We start from the raw sequence: 19,777 nt of genomic DNA, 5'->3' as shown, positions 1-19,777 counted from the left end.
GTTTGATGGAGGCTAAGAGAGAAATCCCTTCCCCGTGGTGCTCCTGACTGTCAGAAACAGCCAGGGAAGGAGACTCAGAGTCTGTGCCACTTAGAGGCTTCCATGGCTGCTCGTGACAAAAGGGCAGCAGGTGAAGCAGCGGCTGTGGAGGAGGAGGGGGAGTAAGAGGAGAAGGAAGGATGTCTGGGGTCAGAGGTTTCTGCAAAAATAGCCTGTACCCAGGCCTAGGTGTCAGTCACGAGTCCTTTTTCCAGATTTAACAGCAGCCTTTCTGCCTGGCCACAGACACAGGCCCTCCCTTCTTTTTTGTCTGCATTTTTACTGTAATGTACCAGGGAGCTGGGCAGTATGGGCATCTTACGGCAGCAAAGTCAAGAGGGGGAGATTGTGTGTGCCAGAACAATAGCAACAAAGGCTGCTTTCAGGCCAGTGTTTGCATATATGCTTCATAGTCTAAGGGAATTAAAAACAAACACCCGCCGTTGTCTCAGAGCTGCGCTGCATGACTAAGGTGGTGATTTACCGACAGGGATGAAACTTCACTAATGGGTTCCAGTGACTTCAGTGGACCAAGAAAGGAAGACTTGTTCCCAAGGTACCCTAGTGGATGGTGGGGAGGGCTTGGATCACATAAATCACAGAGGGTGTGAGCTGCCAGATTACTGGACCCTGGAGGAAGAAGCTAGTCCAGAAATTGAGGTGCCTGGCTGTTTGTTGGTTGAGTTAACAAGGCTCCTCCTGCCCAAAGACTCCAATTCCCCATTGGGCTATAGATATCCAGATGTTGCTCTTCAGGGCTCTGGGGGCTACCCCCACAGTTCTGTGCTTGCCACAAACTCCACTCTCCAAGGCCTGGTCTGTTCCCCCATGACACAACTGAAGTAAAATGCTTTCACACCACCTGTATGGGGTGCCCTGAATGAGGAATTCCCCTGATATTCAGCCCTCCAGTTCACAGACCACCCCCATACTACTATAGTCCTTATATGCCCCAGGGCCTGGCTACACAGTTCCACTCTTTCTTTGTGACTGGTTCTCTTTCATGCACATGACATCCATCTGCTTCTGCCAGTGTCCACTGCACTACCACCACCCCTCCCCCCACTCCCTTCAGGCTATCTCTTGCTTTTCTAGCTCATTAGTCATCTTTGTTGCTTTTCTCTGAATCTTCTCTGAGTTGTTCACTAGTTTCCTGGACAGAGGAACACAAAAACAGCTGCTACTTTCAGAGGCCAGTAGCAGGAGTCTCTTCTTCTTCTTCTTCTTCTTCTTCTAGCGTTGCCCTTCTTCCGTAGCCAGTCAACAGCGTCAGGTTGAGCCTGATGTCTGCTTGTTGCTGACTTTGAAAGTGACTGGGATCCATGTAGATTCAGTCGGCTAGGAAGGATTGTCAGTTTCCCCAATAAATGGGTACTCACGGGATGCACCAAGAGAAGGTCGATCCAATGCATCCCGCAGGAGTCTCTTGTGTCTCCTCACACAGCAGTCCCTCTTCTCAGAGGTACATCCTGGGTGACTGCAACTGGGGTTGCACAGAAGTGTCACAAGCTTCCGGGGAACTCAGCGCAAGCTGGTCTCTCCAGGACCTTTTCCAAGCAAAGGTTTAGATTGTTTTGTTTTGTTTTGTTTTGTTTTGTTTTGTTTTGTTTTTTCAGTATTAAAAGAACTTTGTTAAGAAGAGAAGTCTCTCACCTAATAAAGCAGGCCCATGACAAGGACAAAGGAAGCCCTGTGAGAGAAAGAGGCCTAGGGTGTGTGTGTTGGGGGGGGGGGGGGTTGGCTCATAAAACAGTGAATGTCTGACCTCAGCCTGAGGCCAAAACCTTGGGGGCTGGGGAGTGGGTGATCAAGACTATAGGTCCTTCTTCTTACAGGGAAGCTCCCAGGTGGTTGAGAGCTCTTTGCCCCTGGAGCAGGAAAGTGGTGTAATAAAATAATCATTGCTGTAGAGTCAGTTTTAGCTCTGAGAGCTGGAAAAGTTCTTTCACTTCTCTGGGCCTTGCCTGATTACCAGTAAAGATGGAAGGATGGTGAAAATGGAGGAGAGATGGTGTCTACTCCCAGTCTCAAGTGTGCCCACCTTGGCTCAAAAAAACAAGCATGGGGACTCTTTCTATCATCTTTGTTGGGAATCCAGGACTCTACTAGCATTTCCAAGAAGTCCCATTTATTTATCCTTGTTTTCTTTTGTTTTGTTTTTTGATTGTTTGTGTTTTTGTTTGTTTGTCTGTTTGCTGTTTTTTGGGTTTTCTGTTTATTTGCCTCCAAGGTTATCTCTGGGGTTCAGTGCCTGCATTATGATTCCACTGCTCCTGGTGGCCATTTTTTTTCCCATTTTATTGGATAGATCAGAGAAAAATTGAGGCGGGGTGGGGGGGGCATGGCAGTGGTGCATCAGGTTAAGTGCACATGGTACAAAGCACAAGGACCAGTGTAAGAGTCCTGGTTTCAAGCCCCAGGCTTCCCACCTAAAAGTGGGTAGTTTCACAAGTGAAGCAGGTCTGCAGGTGTCTGTGTAGCTTTTCCCCCTCTCTGTCTTCCCCACCTCTCTCAACTGTATCCACTTGGGGGGGGGGGGGGGTGGCGGGGAATGGCTGCCAGGAGCAGTGGTTTTGTAGTGCAGAGCCCTAGCAATAACCCTAGAGAGAGAGAAAAAAAAAAAGTGGGGGAGACAGAGAGGGAGAAAGAAAGACACCTGCACTTGCAGACCTGCTTCACTGCTTGTGAGGCTTTCCCCCTGCAGGTGGGGAGCAGGGGATCCAACCTGGATTCTTGCTATGTGCGCTTAACCGGGTGCACCACCACCTGGCCCCCTTACCCTTGTTTCATTTCCCATGCTCATGGGGTTGAATCTCCAACTACATCTTTCTTTTTTAGTGATTTTTTATTTTATTTATTTATTTATTTATTTATTTATTTATTTATTTATTGGATAGAGACAGTCAGAAATTGAGAGGGAAGGGAGAGGTAGAGAGCATGAGAGACAGAGAGACACCTGCAGCCTTGCTTCACCACCTGTGAAGCTTTCCTCCTGCAGGTGGGGACTGGGGGCTCGAACCCAGGTCCTTGCACACTGCAGTATGTGCACTCAACCAGGTGAGCCACCACCTGGCCCCTCCAACTACATCTTTAACGTGGAGATCCTGTAAAGTTTCACTGATGGTTTTGTTTGTAATTTTTTTTTAAGATTTTATTTATTGATTGATGAGAAAGATAGGAGGAGAGAAAGAACCAGACATCACTCTGGTACATGTGCTGCCGGGGCTTGAACTCAGGACCTCATGCTTGAGAGTCCAAAGCTTTATCCACTGCGCCATCTCCCAGACCACACTGTAATTTTTTTTTTAGAATTTCTGGGCTAATATTCAGATCTTTGATCCTTTGTGATTTGACTTTAGTGTATGGTGTTAGATAGTGGTCTGATTTCACTTTTCTTTTTCTTTTTTTCTTTTCTTCTTTTTTTTTTTTCCTCCAGAGTTATTGCTGGGACTCGGTGCTGCACTATGAATCCACTGCTCCTGGAGGCCATTTTGCCCATTTTGCTGCCCTTGTTGTTACCCTTGTTATTATTATTAATGTTATTGTTGCTATTGCTGTTGTTGTTGGATAGGACAGAGAGAAATCGAGAGAGGAGGGGAGACAGAGGGGAAGAGAAAAACAGACACCTGCAGACCTACTTCACCACCAGTGAAGCAACCCCCCTGCAGGTGGGGAGCTGGGGCCTGGAACCTGGACCTTACTCCAGTCCTTGTGCTTCATGCCATGTGCGTTCAACCCGCTGTGCTACTGCCGCAACTCCCCAGTTTCACTTTTCTACATATGGCAGTTCAGTTTTCTTCCTCTCTTTTTTTTTCTCTTCCTCTCTTTCATAAGCTCTCTTTCTTGTTCTCTAGAATAAAACCATATATATATCAGAGAGGTTGCTCAATTGTGGTATCATGCATGCCTGAGGTCCTGGGTTCATCCTCTGACATTGTATAAAATACAAAGAAAGAAACCAGGGAGGCCATAGGGTGGGGGAGATAGCATAATGATGATGCAGACAGACTCTCTTGCCTCAGGCTCCTAAATCCCAGGTTCGGTCCCCTGCACCACCATAAACCAGAGCTGAGCAGTGCTCTGGTCTCTCTCTCTATCTATCTATCTATCTCAAAAAAATTAAATAAAGTAAAAATTAAATAAAAAAAAAACATGGAGGCCAGAATGAAGTCGTATAATGTTTTTTTAGTACTGACTGATTATGAGATTCAACAAGAATATTACCCAAAAAAAGGAAAGTTATGAGTGGGGCTAAAAGTGGTATCTCACCAGGTAGGACAAGCAGTATATCACGCACACAGCCCAGGTTCAAACCCCAGTACCATATGGGAAGTGTGATGTCTCTGGAGGAAGTTCCAATGCTGTGGTGTCTCTCGTCTCTCTCTCTCTCTACCTCTGTTTCTCTCACTCTCTTTATCTCCCTCTGATAGAAAAAGTGACCTGGAGCAGTGAAATCATGCACTGTGAGGCTTAAACTTCACAAAATAAAATCATTTTAATGCACCTGTGAAAGTTCTAGCAGAGGGCAGGGGAGATAGCATAATGTGAGCCCCTGGTCCCCACCTGCAGGAGGAAAGCTTTTCAAGTGGTAAAGCAGAGCTGCAGATGTCTCTCTGTCTCTCTCCCTCTCTGTCTCCCCCTCCACTCTCGATTTCTGACTGTCACTATCCAACAAACAAATAATGATAATTTTTAACGAATGAAAAAAGAGAGACTGCATAATGGTTATGTAAAAAAAAAAAGAGAGAGAGAGAGACTCATGCCTGAGGCTCTGAAGTTCCAGGTTCAGTCCTTCATACCACCATAAGCCAGAGCTGAGCAGTGCTCTGGTTAAAAAAAAAAAATCTAGCAGAAAACAAGATATCTTGGGGAGAATTTAAATACAATGTATGGTTGAGACAGAACAAAAATGGGATCTTGAACAGGGAATAGGGACTAGGAAAAAAAGAGAAGTTACTAGAACCAACAAAAGGGAATAAATAAATATTTAAAAAAAATTTTAAAGAACGCCTAAAAAAAAATACAAAATAACTAATAAAGGTGCAGGAGACAGCTCAGCAATCACACAGGACATGCAGACCTGAGGCCCCCCCACCCCCACCCCCCAGTTCAATCCCTGGAACCACATGAACTAGAGCTAAACTATGCCTTGACCTCTCTCTATTTCTCTCCTCTCCAAGAAAATCTATCTTAAAAAAAAAAGTAACAAAATATGTGTAAGCCTTTATGGAAGAAAATGATAAGACCTTATTGAAATATATTAAAAGACAAAACATACTGTTGAATTAGAAGACTCAATATTGCAAAGTTGTCATTGTCTCCAAATTAGTGACGTGGAACTGAGCAGGAGTCTTGAGTAATCAAAGACTCGAGATAAACCCTTCAGATGAAGAGGACTATGGGGACAGATGTTCAATAAGGAATGTCAGAAAACCCCAGGAAAGTGACCAGGATTAGAGTCTCGGCTTTCATCTCTTCATACAGTGTCAGTTATTAGATGATTTTTTTTTTTTGCCTCCAGGGTTATTGCTGGAGTTCTGTGCCTGCACTATGAATCCATTGCTCCTGGAAGCTATTTTTCCCCCTTTTATTGCCTTTGTTGTCTATCATTGTTATTGTTATTGTTATTGTTGTTGTTGTTGCTGTGGTTGTTGTTGGATAGGACAGAGAGAAGTCGATATAGGAGTGGAAGACAGAGAAGGGGAAAGAAAGATAGTCACCTGTAGACCTCCTTCACCTCTTGTGAAGCGACCCCCCCCCCCTTGCAGGTGGGGATGGGAGTAGGCGACAGGGAAGCCAGAACCTGGATCCTTAAGCCTGTTATTACGCTTTGCACCACTGTGTGCTTAACCCGCTACGCTAACGCCCCACCCCCTTTAGGTGATTTTTAAGGTACTTTTTATGTAAAGTGCCAGTTGTCTTTGCCCATGCTCTTGTTCTCCCCTTGTTCTGTGAGTTTCTATGGTTAGCCTTTTTCCACGTTTCTTCTATCTTCAATTTGCAATTCACACGTGAAGAGTAGACTATAGAAGTAGGCTAAGATTGCACTGATGAGTAGAGGGGTGGGGCTTAGGAAACAGCAACAGAAAGAGTTTATTGGTTTATAGGCTGTTACTTGAACTGCAACGGCAACAACAAAGTATTACAAACTAAAATTTGGTTTAATGTATTAATGTAGTGCGAGGATTTGCACACGTAAGAAAATGTCAGCAGGACTAGTTCTTTCCAAGGCCTCTCTCCTTGGCTTGCAGATGATTAGATGGTTGTCGTCTCCCATGTCCTTACATGTTGTCCCCCTGTGTGTGTCTTTGTGTTTGTCCCCTCTTCTTAAAAGGATGCCAGTCAGGAGTCAGCCGGTAGCGCAGCAGGTTAAGAGCACGTGGCACAAAGCGCAAGGACTGGCGTCAGGATCCCAGTTCCAGCCCCTGGCTCCCCACCTGCAGGGGAGTAGCTTCACAGACAGACAGTGAAGCAGATCTGCAAGTGTCTATCTTTCTCTCCCCCTCTCTGTCTTCCCCTCCCCCCTCCATTTCTCTCTGTCCTATCCAACAACAATGACATCAATAACAACAACAATAATAACTACAACAATAAAAAAACAACAAAGGCAACAAAAGGGAAAATAAATTAATTTTTTTAAAAAAAGGATGCCAGTCCCACTGTATTAGGGCCTACTGTTATGCCTCATTTCATCTTAATCATCAATTTTAAGAATCTTCTTCGAAAACTGTCAGATTCTAAGGGCCTGGGGATTAGGAGTTTAACATATGAACTTTGAGGAGACACTGTTTAATGGATGACACCACTTATCATTTTACCTGCGTGTTTCCTTATAATGCTCCCATGAGGCAAATGTTACTGTCCTTTACATGATGAAACCAAAGGCCAAGGGCCAGCAAGATAGCTCACGTAGGATGTTACCTGTTTTCACATGTGTGACTTAGGTTCAAGCCTGGCCCCCACCACACTTAAGGAAATTACAGTTCTGGGCGTCTTTCCCTCTCTGTGTGTTTCTCTTTGCATCTAAAAAAGTCGGCCTGGGGAGGTAAAGCCTCAACAATGACAAAAGAAAGAACACAACTGAGCCTCAAGAAGATCAGGCAACATGGCCCAGACCAGACAACTAGTAAGAGGCTGAGACTTGGGTCAAACTAAGCCCATCCACTCCCAAAGCTGTGCTGTTTCCATTGCACCACACTGCCTCCTGGCACCAGGTGGCTAAATGTGAGGGGGGTGGGAACGGAAAGAGGAGAGATTGTATGTCATAAATTGACATACCTAAAAATAATGCCCAGAGGGTCACATGCCATGTGTAGTCAACCCCAAATGTTCCTTCCCATCTGCTTGTTGCCCCAGTGTGAGATATCCTATAGTTGCATTTAACTTGCTAGTTGCTATTTGCAAAAATTAGAGAGGTTCCTCTTCCTGGAAGGAGGGGGAGGTGGACATCTATGAAGAAAAGATGTGTCCTGAAGAAGCAAAGATGGAGACTTAGGGCAGATATGGGGAACAGCTCAGAAGCTGGAGCCCATCAATTGAAGGGAGAAGTCCATGGAAGATGGCTGTGAGTGAGAAAGGAAGGCCACACACTCACTGCTGCCCTAGAACCAACACAAACCCATTCTGGTCCAAAGTGGCTGGATTCAGAGCAAGGTTGTCCAAATGTTATGAGCTAACTTTATTCAACGTGCGCATGTGTGTGTGTTGTGAAGCCTTAGCACCTAGTGCCTCAGACTATGTTTTAGAAGACAATGTCTTTAAAGAGGAGACTGCAGTTATTTAGGTCATTAAGATGAGCCGTAATTCAATGTGATTGGTCTCTCTATAGGAAAAGGAGATTAGTACACAGACAGAGGAGAAGAGATCCTGTTGAGGAGACAGCATAATGGTTATGCAGAGGACTTTCATGCATGTAGTTCTGAATTCCTAGGTTCAATCATCGACACCACCATAAACCAGTGCTTTAGTAGAAAAAGAAAAAGAGAGAAAGGAAAAAGGTAAGAGCAAGAAAGACAGATAAAAGAAAACACAGGAAGAAGACAGCTATCTAGAAACCAAGGGGAGAGGCCCCAAATTAATCCAATCCTGCTAAAACCTTAATCTTTGAATTCTACCAGAATTCAGAATTAAGACTAAAGTCCCTGTCTACAGTGACTCATTACAGTAGCTCTGACAAACTAAAACCAAATAAAAGGTCTTAGACTGATGACAGTAGAGAAAATCTGGCTGCTGAGACTGACACTAAATCTTCCTCTCCTCCAGGATTATCCAAATGACAGAGGCCTACTCAGAACAAACAGATCCACATTTGAGCCAGTGATACTAAAACCTCTGCGAATCAAAAAACAGCTGAACTGGGTAGAATATGAGAAGACCCAATTACCTTATTAGTGATTCAATATTGACTTACAAAACCATAAGACAACAGAAGTATAATTCCACACCATTCTCACCAATGTGTGTCCCCATTCCCCCCACTGGAAACTGCAGTATTTCTCCCAAGATCACATATATGAGTTGACTAGTATTTCCATAACTATCTGTCTATATTTATAGATATCTGCCCTTTTTTTCCTATAACCCTGCCTTCTCTTCCTAAGTCACACCTACACTTATTGCTACTTCCAAATGTCCTTTTTTTCCCTCTTCTCTCTCAGGGTCTTGATGGAATTGGAGTCCAGAGGCCTCTGGTCATCTTCCCCTAACATTTCTCCCCCTCTGGGAGTATAGACCAAAATACTCTCTCTCCCTCTCTCCCTATCTCCTTCTCTCCCTCTCTCCCTCTCTCCCTCTCTGTCTATCTCTTTCTTTCTACGTACAAATGGTTTATTGACAGTGGCAGGTCATCCTGGAGAGGGCCAGTGGTAAAGTAGACATTGGAAACTGGAAGCCATCCATGGGCTAGCTCAGTCTGCAGGCCTTTCATTCTGACTCCAGCAGCATGATCAGACACCCTCAAGGATGGGGCCCTTGATGTTGCAGACGATGGAGCTTCTGATATCATCCATGAACTCCACATGCACCTGTGTGCTATGTCCCTGTGAGCCATTCTGGCCCAGCACCTTGGTGACCCTGGCCAGTTTGATAGGCTGCACACGGCTCATTTCCATGATAGCGGTGTGGTGGTGGTCACACTGGAGACCAAATTTTTTTTTGGTCTCCAGAGTTATTGCTGAGGCTCAGTACCTGCACTCCTGTTGGACACTTTCTCCATTATTGTTGTTGCTGTTGCTGCTGTTGTTATTGAATAGGACAGAGAGAAATCAAGAGAGGAGGAGAAGATAGAGAGGGAGAGAGAAAGACAGATGCCTGAAGACCTGCTTCACCACTTGTGAAGCAACTCCCACCCCCAGCAGGTGGGGAGCCTAGGGTTCGAACCAGGATCCTTGTGCCAGTCCTTGCACTTTGCACTATGTGCACTTAAACCAGTGTGCTACCACCTGCCCCCCAAAAAAAATTCTTTATAAGGTGCAGAAGGTGGGAGTTATGGTTTCTGTCATTGCTCTTCTGCTGGACATAGGTATTGGTATGTCAATCCACACCTCCAGCCTATTTCTGTCTTCCCCCAGTGGGTTAGGGCTCTGGAGAGGTGAGGTCCTGGGGCACATTGGTGAGGTCATCTGCACAGGGAGTTCAGGATATAATCATAGCATCTGCAACTTGGTAAGTGAAGGAGAGCAAGATATAAAGCATGAAAAAAATGTTTAATAAACAGAAACTAAAAAGTAGGAATAGGACAGATGAAAATAGGGAAAGACCCAAATTTTCTGTCAACTCACTGGTAGAGTTTTATGGTGATGAAAGAAGGAGAAGGAGAGAAAGACTTGTCAATAAAGGAAGAGAAATCAAGTCATGCTGATGGATCCCTGAGCAAGCTTGGACTTTGATGACTGTCATTTTGAACATTTACTGATATTTGTCAGTTTCTGACCCTATAAGCTGTAGTTATCACAGGTACCTCTGTGAACAAATGGGTTTGGTGTTAGCCAACATACCTAAGTCTTTAAGAATTTAGCCCAGGTTTTCTGATTTTTCATTCCCTGCTCTAGCAGTCAAGAGACAGGCCACTCATCTTCACTGCTAAGGTGGAAGAAGAAGATAAAAGGATTTATTACCTGAACATTCCAGAACCTTCCAAACAAATCTGTTCCATTTTTTTTCCTTTCACACCAGCTGGCCCATCTCAGTTCACACAAACACTGAACCCTTATCAAATGACAATCTGCTAACACACAGAATAGGAAATTTCTACATCAGCACACCAGTTACAAGTTAAAAACCCAAAGACTGAAGTAGGTCTATGTCACTGTCACTAGAATTCCATTATCATGTTGCAGTACCTATATTTCTATGCCTCCTACTGTGAAGACCTTGGGGTGTCTGAGGACAAGAGTCAGCATTTCAAAGAAGAGCACAGAGAATAACAAGCAGCCCCCTTGAACTGTGATATAAACTTGAAAAAGGAGCCCTGTATCCCCCCATAGGGTAGAGGCATTATGTGGTTGGGTTGTGAGGCTTGTCAGGCAGAGCCCAGGCTGGATTCCAGCTCCCAAAGCCCCTCAATGCAGGTCACAGTGATGTGGCCTTAAAGATCACAGCCTCCAGACTATTTGTGCTGTGAAATTACAAAACAGATAGAAGTGTGCACAGGACATGGTTGAGATGTACAATCCTTGTTTAAAAATACCTATATTGGGGCCAGGTGGTAGTGCAGTGGGTTAAGCACACATGGCGCAAAGTGCCATGTGTGCCAAAGTGTCCTTGTAAGGATCCCATTTCAAGCCTCCAGCTCCCCACCTGCAGGGGGTCGTATCACAGGCAGTAAAGTAGGTCTGTAAGTGTCTTTCTTGTCTTCTCTATCTTCCCATCCCCTCTCAATTTCTCTCTGTCCTATCCAACACCAACAATAATAATAACAACAACAATGATAAGCAACAAGGACAACAAAAGGGGAAAAATAGCCTCCAGGAGCAGTGCATTCGTAGTGCAGGCACCGAGTCCCAACAATAACACTGGAGGCAAAAAAATTTATTTATTTATTATTGGATTGAGACAGAAAGAAATTAAGAAGGGAGGGGAAGGGAGTCAGGCAGTGGCTCAGCGAGTTAAGCGCACATGGCGCAAAGCAAGGACTGGCATGAGGATCCTGGTTAGAGCCCCGGCTCCCCACCTGCAGGGGAGTCTCTTCACAAGCGGTGAAGCAGGTCTGCAGGTGTCTGTCTTTCTCTCCTCCTCTCTGTCTTTCCCTCCTCTCTCCATTTCTCTCTGTCCTATCCAACAACAACATCAATAACAACAATAATAAACACAACAATGTTAAACAATAAGGGCAATAAAAGGAAAAATAAGTAAATAAATATTTAAAAAAAGAAGGGAAGGGAAGATGGAAAGGGAGAGAGAGAAAGACAGAGAGACACCTGCAGCCCTGCTTCACCACTCATAAAGCTTTACCCCTGCAAGTGGGGACCAAGGGCTTGAACCTGCATCCCTGTGCACTTAATGTGAGCACTTAACCTGGCGTGCCACCATCTGACCCCAAGATGCACAATCTTGAGCATCTTCACCCCCTCTCACCCTATGCCTCCCCAGGAAATAAGGTCATCTTATTGGGAGAGGATCTTAAAAAGAGGATTTGCTGAAAGAAGTATCTTTAAAGAAAGCTATTAAAGGGGCTCGGGCAGTAGCGCAGCGGGTTGAGCGCACATGGTGCAAAGCACAAGGACTGGCAGGAGGATCCCGGTTCAAGCCCGTGGCTCCCCACCTGCAGGAGGGTCGCTTCACAGGTGGTGAGGCAGGTCTGCAGGTGTCTATCTTTCTCTCCCCCCTCTCAGTCTCCCCTCCTTTCTCAATTTCTCTCTGTCCTATCCAACTACAACAACAGCAATGATAACAACAATAATGATGACAACAAGGGCAACAAAGCGGGGGGGGGGGGGGGGAAATGGCCTCCTGGAGCAGTGAATTTGTAGTGCATGCACCGAGCCCCAGCAATAACCCTGGAGGTTAAAAAAAAAAAAAGAAAGCTATTATCTTGAAGGGCTAGCAGGAGGCCTGCTTCCTCACTTCAAATCACTGGAGGTTCCACTAAGCAACTTGGAGAGGTTACACTGTGAATTCCTATAGTTGAGGGCAGAAAGGGCTGGAATTCTTTCCCTTCTAGGAAATCCAGATGGAAAAAAGTAAAACTGTATTGGGTTGAATAAAAACCTCACAGATATCAAATCTAAACCCTGAAACTTGTAAATGTGACTTTACTTGTTTAAAAGAAAATTCTTTGCATTTGTGGTTAAACTAAGGATATTGGGGGGGGGCTATCCTGAATTATCCAGATGATCCCTAAATGCAATTGCATGTCTCTTTAGATGAGGGAGGCAGGTAGAGGTTAACTACACATAGAGGAGATGGCAATGTGACCAGAAAGACAGAATCTGAGTGATGGGGCCACAAGCCAAGGAAGAGTAGAAGCGGCAAAGAATAAAGTCTATGCAAGAACCTCCCAGGAAAGCTCAACCTTTCTGATAATTTATTTCAACCCAGTTAAACTGACTACAGACTTCTGTCTCAAAACTCTGGGAAATAATATTTCTTTGCTATTACACCCTTAAGTTTGTAGTCATTTGCTACAGCTTGCAAAGGTAGCCAAATTGCAGGGAGACTGCTGTGAGACCAGGAGCAAGGGTTGAGATTGGGGTAAACATCCATCCCAGTTTGTCAGGGCTAATGACACTTGAAAAATAGTGTCGGGAGTCGGGCGGTAGCGCAGCGGGTTAAGCACAGGTGGTGCAAAGCGCAAGAACCGGCCTAAGGATCCCAGTTCGAGCCCCCGGCTCCCCACCTGCAAGGGAGTCGCTTCACAGGCGGTGAAGCAGGTCTGCAGGTGTCTATCTTTCTCTCCCCTTCTCTGTCTTCCCCTCCTCTCTCCATTTCTCTCTGTCCTATCCAACAATGACAACAACAATAACTACAACAATAAAACAACAAGAACAACAAAATGGAATAAATAAATGAATATTTAAAAAAAAGAAAGAAAAAAATAGTGTCATATAGGGGTCATATGAGAGGGACCCAGTAAAGCAGCATCACCTAGGGGCCCGACCAGTAGAACCACAGAAGGTACAGAGATTCCAGCAGCAAGAAGTAGGAGGCAAAACCTCGGGTCCTAGGAAAAAGTCACTAATGACTACCCAGAAAAGGGGCACCACCATTTGAGTCAAAGAAGTAAGGGTGATCAGAAGAGCCGCAGAAGGAAAAGGTCAGCTTGCAAACTCAGCCAGCTTTCAGGAATACACCGCCAGCTCCCCACCCCACATGCACAAGTAAGAGCCACCCCTCCCTTTCTCCCAGCCACCTTGGGGAACAGTGGAAGTTGAGAACAGGAATCCAGCAGAGAAGCCCCCCTTTCCCACACAGGCTTCCAGCCCTAAGCAGGCTAAGCTGGAGCCAGGAGAAGCCTGGGCTGTCAGAGTTTCAAGTTTTGACTAATAATCTTGGCCTGAACACTCAAATTCCAAATGGAGGCTGTTTTCCATTTGAAACGACCTTAGGACGGACTATTTCCTAAGAGAAGCAGCAAAGTCAGAGCCTGCCAGTGTTTTCATCCTGAGCCAGGGAACATTAATCCCGCTGACTGCATTTTAAAGGGGCAACATAAAAACAAAAACGAATGTTGCATTCCCGTTCCCAGTCCACCACAAGCCCTGCTCATTCGACATGCCTGTGGCGCAAAGGTTTCAGTGAACTAAGAGTAGCTGAGTTCCCGTGAAAGGAAAAAATGCAAATTTGTTTTCGGTATCACTTCTAAGCTTCCTGAGTGGAGCCCTTGGCCAGGACTGACTCGCATTGACGTCAGGCCTCGTTTGCCATATCAGAGCAGCTGTTCCGCTCTCCCTCACCCACGGCCTCTAGAGCCGAAAGTGCTCTGGCTTTGTTTCATGGGAGATTAAAAACATTTGCTGCTGTGTCCATAATTCACAACCCCTGTTACCACTGGGAGTACCAAATAAAAAAAAAAAACATTCAGCCTCCACCTCAAAGAGTAGGAGAAATACTCAAGAGGGAGACCTCCAGAGACAGAACCACGGGTCAGCAGAGTCCAGTCCCAGATGGAGAAGATCACACCCTCTCCATTCTACCCAACAGAAGAGGCAATCTCTAGCAGCCATTTGGCTGTGGGGTTTTATTGACTGTTCAGAATACATGCATAAAACTATTCTGTCCTCACATACCCTTCTGTGGAGATGGAGCAAAGGGTTACAGAGCCCAAGATAGACAGCCCTGGCCTCTGGTCTCACAGTAAACCAAGATGAAGAAGCAGTTTCCTGGTTTCACCAGGGTTGTTTCAGAGTCAGTGATGATGGTGGCAACCTGCAGCTGAGACCCTGACATCCTCCTTCAACTTTCTAGAAGGAGATGCAAGCAGGGAAATGTCAGCTGAAACAACCACTGCAGCAGTTCTCTGCTCCAGACATCCTGCTGGGATAGATCATTCATCAAGCCAGTAGATGACTTTCCACAGAGCTACTCAGACACATCTTTCCGGTGACTTTTTGGAATCTCTATTAAGATGCTAGATGGTTAGTGTAGCCCAGTGGTGGCATACTCAGTAGAACACACATATGTCCATGTGGAAGCACCCATATCCAAGCCTCCATCTACAATGGGGAAGCTTCATAAGAGGTGGAATGGTTTCTCTCCTCTCTGTCTCTACCCCATCTCTCTGTCTATTCCTCTCTGTCTCTCACCCTCTATCAAAGAAAAAGGGAGAGGGGGAGTAGCTGTCAAGAGTGGTGGAATCATTGTATAGGTACTGAATCATAGTGCTAACCCTGCTGGCAAAATAAAATAAAATATAAGCAAGGTGACAAAAACAAGTAGATTCTTCATCTTTTTCCTCTTTAATCCTAGGAGAGACTGAGCTTCCCTGACTGAGGCACTGAGAAAGGGGCTGTGAAAGAGGGAGAAGTGGTGGATGGGAAAGGGTTGAAGGGCAGATGGCATCCCTGTGTGGTCATCAAAGTCTCTGAGTAGGAAGCCATGAGCCTGTGGGTGTACCTCAATGTGACCCCCCCTCTCCTTCACGATGCTTCAGGATTCAAAGCTGGCAAGAGCAGAGCTGTGTACCAGAGACCAGAACAGCAACACTCACTCTTGACACAGCCATGGTTCTCTGAGCTATGCCCCCCAACCCCACTCTGAACTCCAACTGCTTCCTCCCATCTCCCCTCTCCCAGGGGCTGCTCTGAACCTCCTCCCACCCCCAGGCTGAGTGGGCCCCTCCCTCTTCTGAGATTACCTCCTGATTGCAGTGCTTTGTTGCGGGCTGGTGCATCCTCAGTTGAGGGGCTGTGCCCTGTCTAATTCCCATCTCCATCACATCAAATATAAAATGAAATGTGCCAACCACAGATGAGAAGCCAAGATGTTATTGCTGCTGCTTCTGTTCTCATTCATCAATGAGTAATGATAGTTCAGCATGTTTCCCTTTACTGGGTCTGAGTAAGCCTTAAATATCACAGATTGTTTGGAGGTGGAAGACTTTTGGGAAGGAAAATAGACCAAGGGGGAAAAAGAGCTGTTTTAAAATTGCCTCGCTGTTGTTACTTTTAATCTTTTATTCACAGCTCAAACCTTTATTGAATTGGGAATGAAATGTAAGAAACTTTTTTTAAATGGTATTAAAGGGGGACTGGATGGTGGCATACCTGGTTGAGCACACATGTTACAATGCACAAGGGCCTGGGTTCAAGCCCCCACTCCCTATCTGCAGGAGGAAATCTTCATGAATGGTAAAGCAGTGCTGCAGGTGTCTCCTTATCTCTCTCCCTCTCTATATCACCCTTCTTCTCAATTTTTGGCTGTCTCTATCAAATAGATATTTTGTTTTAAAAAATAGTAATAATAGAATGCATAACAAGTATCCGTAATAAAATCTGTCACTGAGAAGAGACCCGGCCTGTCGCCCACACACAGTCTACACAGAGGTAGTGAGATGGGAGCACCAGCAGAAAGAAATTTGGGAAGATCTCAGCTCTTTCAACTGCTAAATACAATTGAGACAGTATGGCCAGAGCAACAAAATAAAACTCAAGGTTGGTGCAGTAAAGTGAAAGGTGCTTTCTTTCTCTCAACAAACATCTATTGACTGGCTTCCATATAGAGAAACAAAGGGACAGAGTTGCTGCTCCCAGGAGCTTCCCTGTCACAGAGGATAGACACCTTCACACCAGGCTAAGCAAATGCTTTCAAGCCAAGTCTGTCAAAGGAGCAGTGAGAGCCACAGAGGGACCTTGGCCAAGTGAGTTAGGCTCTCTCAACCAGCTTATGCCCCTTGGAAATGAGACAGTGCCCAACACAGAGGGTAGTCTTTAAAAAGATAAAAAATAGAACAGACAGCAAAGTGGCCAAGCTGGTCTGAGACTTAGGGAGAATTCTCAATAATGTTGTTTCTCATTCTGATTAACTCTAACCAGGTCAGAGAATGGTCCAAAGAGGCATTAAGATATCAGATGCTTGGTGAAGAACCTAAGAAGGAAGAGGACAAGGGATTTGGTGACAAGGGAATATCACTTACAAAAATAGCCATGTATATAAATTACGCTTTGGGGGTGAATGAGCACCAGTTCCCATTCTTTGTTAAATGGGGTTAAGATCCTTTGTTTTGGGAGTTGGGCGGTAGCACAGCTGGTTAAGCACACATGGCACAAAGCACAAGCACCGGCAGAAGGATCCCGGTTCGAGCCCCCGGCTCCCCACCTGCAGGGGAGTTGTTTCACAAGTGGTGAAGCAGGTCTGCAGGTGTCTATCTTTCTCTCCCCCTCTCTGTCTTCCCCTCCTCTCTCCATTTCTCTCTATCCTATCCAACAATGACGACAACAAGAATAACTACAACAATAAAACAACAAGGGCAACAAAAGGGAATAAATAAATAAATTATTTTAAAATTAAAAAAAAAAAGATCCTTTGTTTTGGTGGATTGCACCAAATTAAAGTCTCTGGGGTGGGGTGGGGAGAAGGTTCTCATCCTGGAACATGAGGGCAAAGGAGGACCTAGAGGGGGTTGAATTATTATGTGGAAAACTGAGAAATGTTATTCATGTACAAACTACTATATTTTATTGTTGACTATAAACCATTAATTCCCCCCATAAAGAAAAAAAAGAAAGGAAAAAAAAAAAAGATCCTTTGTTAAAAGAGCCAGAGAGGTAACGTAATGGTTATACAAAAACCCTTTCACGCATGAAGCTCCAAAGCCCCAGGTTCAGTCCCTAGCAACACCATATACCAGAGCAGAACAATCTATCCATCTCGCCATCTCTCTATATCTGTCTCATTAAAATAAAACAAACAAAATATATTTTAAAGGAAACGAAAATGCTTTGTTGATACAATAGTACTTTGTTAAGTAAGGGCCACTGCTTGGTTTTCTTTAGCTTTTTAGAATTTTTAAATTTCTTTAAATTCCTAGGGGGTGTCACAATGGCTAGAGCTTTTAGACTTCAGAGCAATGAAGTCCCAAATTCAATCCCCAGCACCACGTGTGCCAGAGTGATGTTCTGGTTCTCTTGATCTCTTTCGTGTTAATAAAAAAATTTAAAAAATAATCATAAGCCAGAGCTGAGCAGTACTCTGGTAATTAAAAAAAAAAAAGTTTTCTGTAAAGAGTCAGATAATATAGTCAACCTTTTTTTTTTTTTTGGTTCTGTATGTTAACTCTTTTTTTCAGCCACCAGGTTCCAGATGCTCACATGATGCCAATCAGCCTTCCCTGGGCAGACGACTCTACCAATGTGTTCTGGAGCCCTGCTTCCTCAGAGCCAGAGAGACAGGCTGGGAGTATGGATCGACCTGCCAACACCCATGTTCAGTGGAGAAGCAATTACAGAAGCCGGACCTTCCACCTTCTGTACCCATGATCCTGGGTCCATATTCCCAGAGGGTTAAAGAATAGGAAAGCTATCAGGGGAGGGGATGGGATACAGAGTTCTGGTGGTGGGAATTGTGTGGAGTTGTACCCCTCTTACCCTATGGTTTTTGTCAGTGTTTCCTTTTTATAAACTTTTTTTTTAAGTCAGTTAATAAATACTTTAGGATTTGGTGAGCCATACAGTTTCTGCTGCTTCTACTCAACTACCTGTTGTAATACAAAAACAATTGTACATGACAAATGGTCATGGCTGTGTTCCAATAAAACTTTATTTAAAAAAAAAAAAGTACCAACTTTTATTGATAGTGCCTGATCTTACAGTTGCTTTAAGACAGATTAACTTTTTTTTTTTTTTTGCCTCCAGAGTTATTTATTGTTGGGGCTCAGTGCCTGCATTACGAATCCACTGCTCCTGGAGGCTATTTTTCCCATTTTGTTGCTCTTGCTGTTTTGCTTGTTGTAGTTGTTATTGTTGTCATAGCTGTTGTTGTTGTTGGATAGGACAGAGAGAAATGGAGAGAGGAGGGGAAGACAGAGAGGAGGAGAAAAAGATAGACACTTGCAGACCTGCTTCACCGCTTGCGAAGTGACCTCCTGCAGGTGGGGAGCCATGTGCGCTACCGCCCGACTCCCAACTTTTTTTTTTTTTTTAATCAAACAGAAGCCAAAATATGTACAGTGCCTGGGACTGAATCTTGAGCTTCATCCATGAAAGTCCTCTGCCACTAAGCTTTCAGCCTGGCTCCTATTCTTGCTTAAATAAGAAAACAAACCTGGGTGGAAGGTAGATAGCATAATGATTATGCAAACAGACTCTCATGCCTGAGGCTCCAGAGTCCCAGGTTCAACCCCCTGCACCACCATAAGCCAGAGCTGAACAGTGCTCTGGTTAAAAAATAGAAAAATAATGAGAAAAAGAAAAAGAAAACAAACCTAAAGTACTTCTGCCCTGCCCTTCTATTCTATATGGCAACAGGGGCCACTCTTCATTGATCTTTAACTCCTGGCCAAGTGGTTCCCAGACACAGCTAAATGAGCTGAAGACTATCGAGTTCTCCCCCAAAGCTAAACTCTAGAGACTGCAATGTGTAAAGATAATTTGCTCAACAGAGTGAATACTGCTTTGCCAGAAGCACTGAGTGTTTTAGTAATCAATCAATCAATCAGTCAGAGAGAACTCATTAAGCTACTGGTGTTGTGTCGCACACTGGAGACGTGCGGAGTGCCACGTGGTTAGGAGAAACGTTCCCACCTCCTGGTGCCTGACTTCTTGCCACAGTTTTACATAGTTTACATGTATGCAATCCTTGGAAGTCATACTTTGGCAGTCTTTATGTGTATAGTGAAGAAGTTCAGCAAAATGGTCATGTGGTTCTGTTTGTGCATCAGAGAGCTTTTCTAGAACACCTTAGAAAGAACCCAGGCCCATGGTGGGGCCTTCAGAGGGTGGAGCTGGCATTCCTCGGAGGTAGGGACAGCATAAGGGCAGGCAGAGAGGCAGAGGGTGGCCAGTGCTTGGGCATGATCACAGTAAGGGAAGGGGCAGGGCTGGAGATGCAATAAAAAAGAAGGGATGGGTCAGACCAGTCCATTGAAAACTCTTGCTGGTTCAAAAGGAGTAAGATTTTCTAACATATGGCATAGCTCAAGAGTCAAAAAATTCAGTGCCTAAAAGGTTTCACAGGGGGAAGTAAGACAAGTGGGCTAGATGTGGGGAACCACGGGAACAGAGGCAAACTGGCAAATGCATACACAGCCAAGGAGGTGCCGCTACTTAGCTCCAAATGATTGCTGCCATGTGGTCTCAAGAGCTCA

The 19,777-nt window shown here is 44.8% G+C and overlaps 1 long non-coding RNA gene across 1 annotated transcript; it reads left to right on the top strand.

Annotated features, from left to right (window-relative positions):
- Positions 1-243: 243 nt before the first annotated feature.
- LOC132538900 (uncharacterized) lies at positions 244-18,894 on the top strand. Its single transcript, XR_009550203.1, has 2 exons — positions 244-595; positions 17,762-18,894. It is a non-coding gene; the product is annotated as an uncharacterized LOC132538900 (long non-coding RNA).
- The last annotated feature ends 883 nt before the right edge of the window (positions 18,895-19,777 follow it).

The sequence above is a fragment of the Erinaceus europaeus genome, chromosome 6 (genome assembly GCF_950295315.1).
Source record: "Erinaceus europaeus chromosome 6, mEriEur2.1, whole genome shotgun sequence".
Taxonomy (NCBI): domain Eukaryota; kingdom Metazoa; phylum Chordata; class Mammalia; order Eulipotyphla; family Erinaceidae; genus Erinaceus; species Erinaceus europaeus.
The sequence above is the reverse complement of the archived record's forward strand: the minus strand, read 5'-3'. Positions and strand labels throughout refer to the sequence as shown.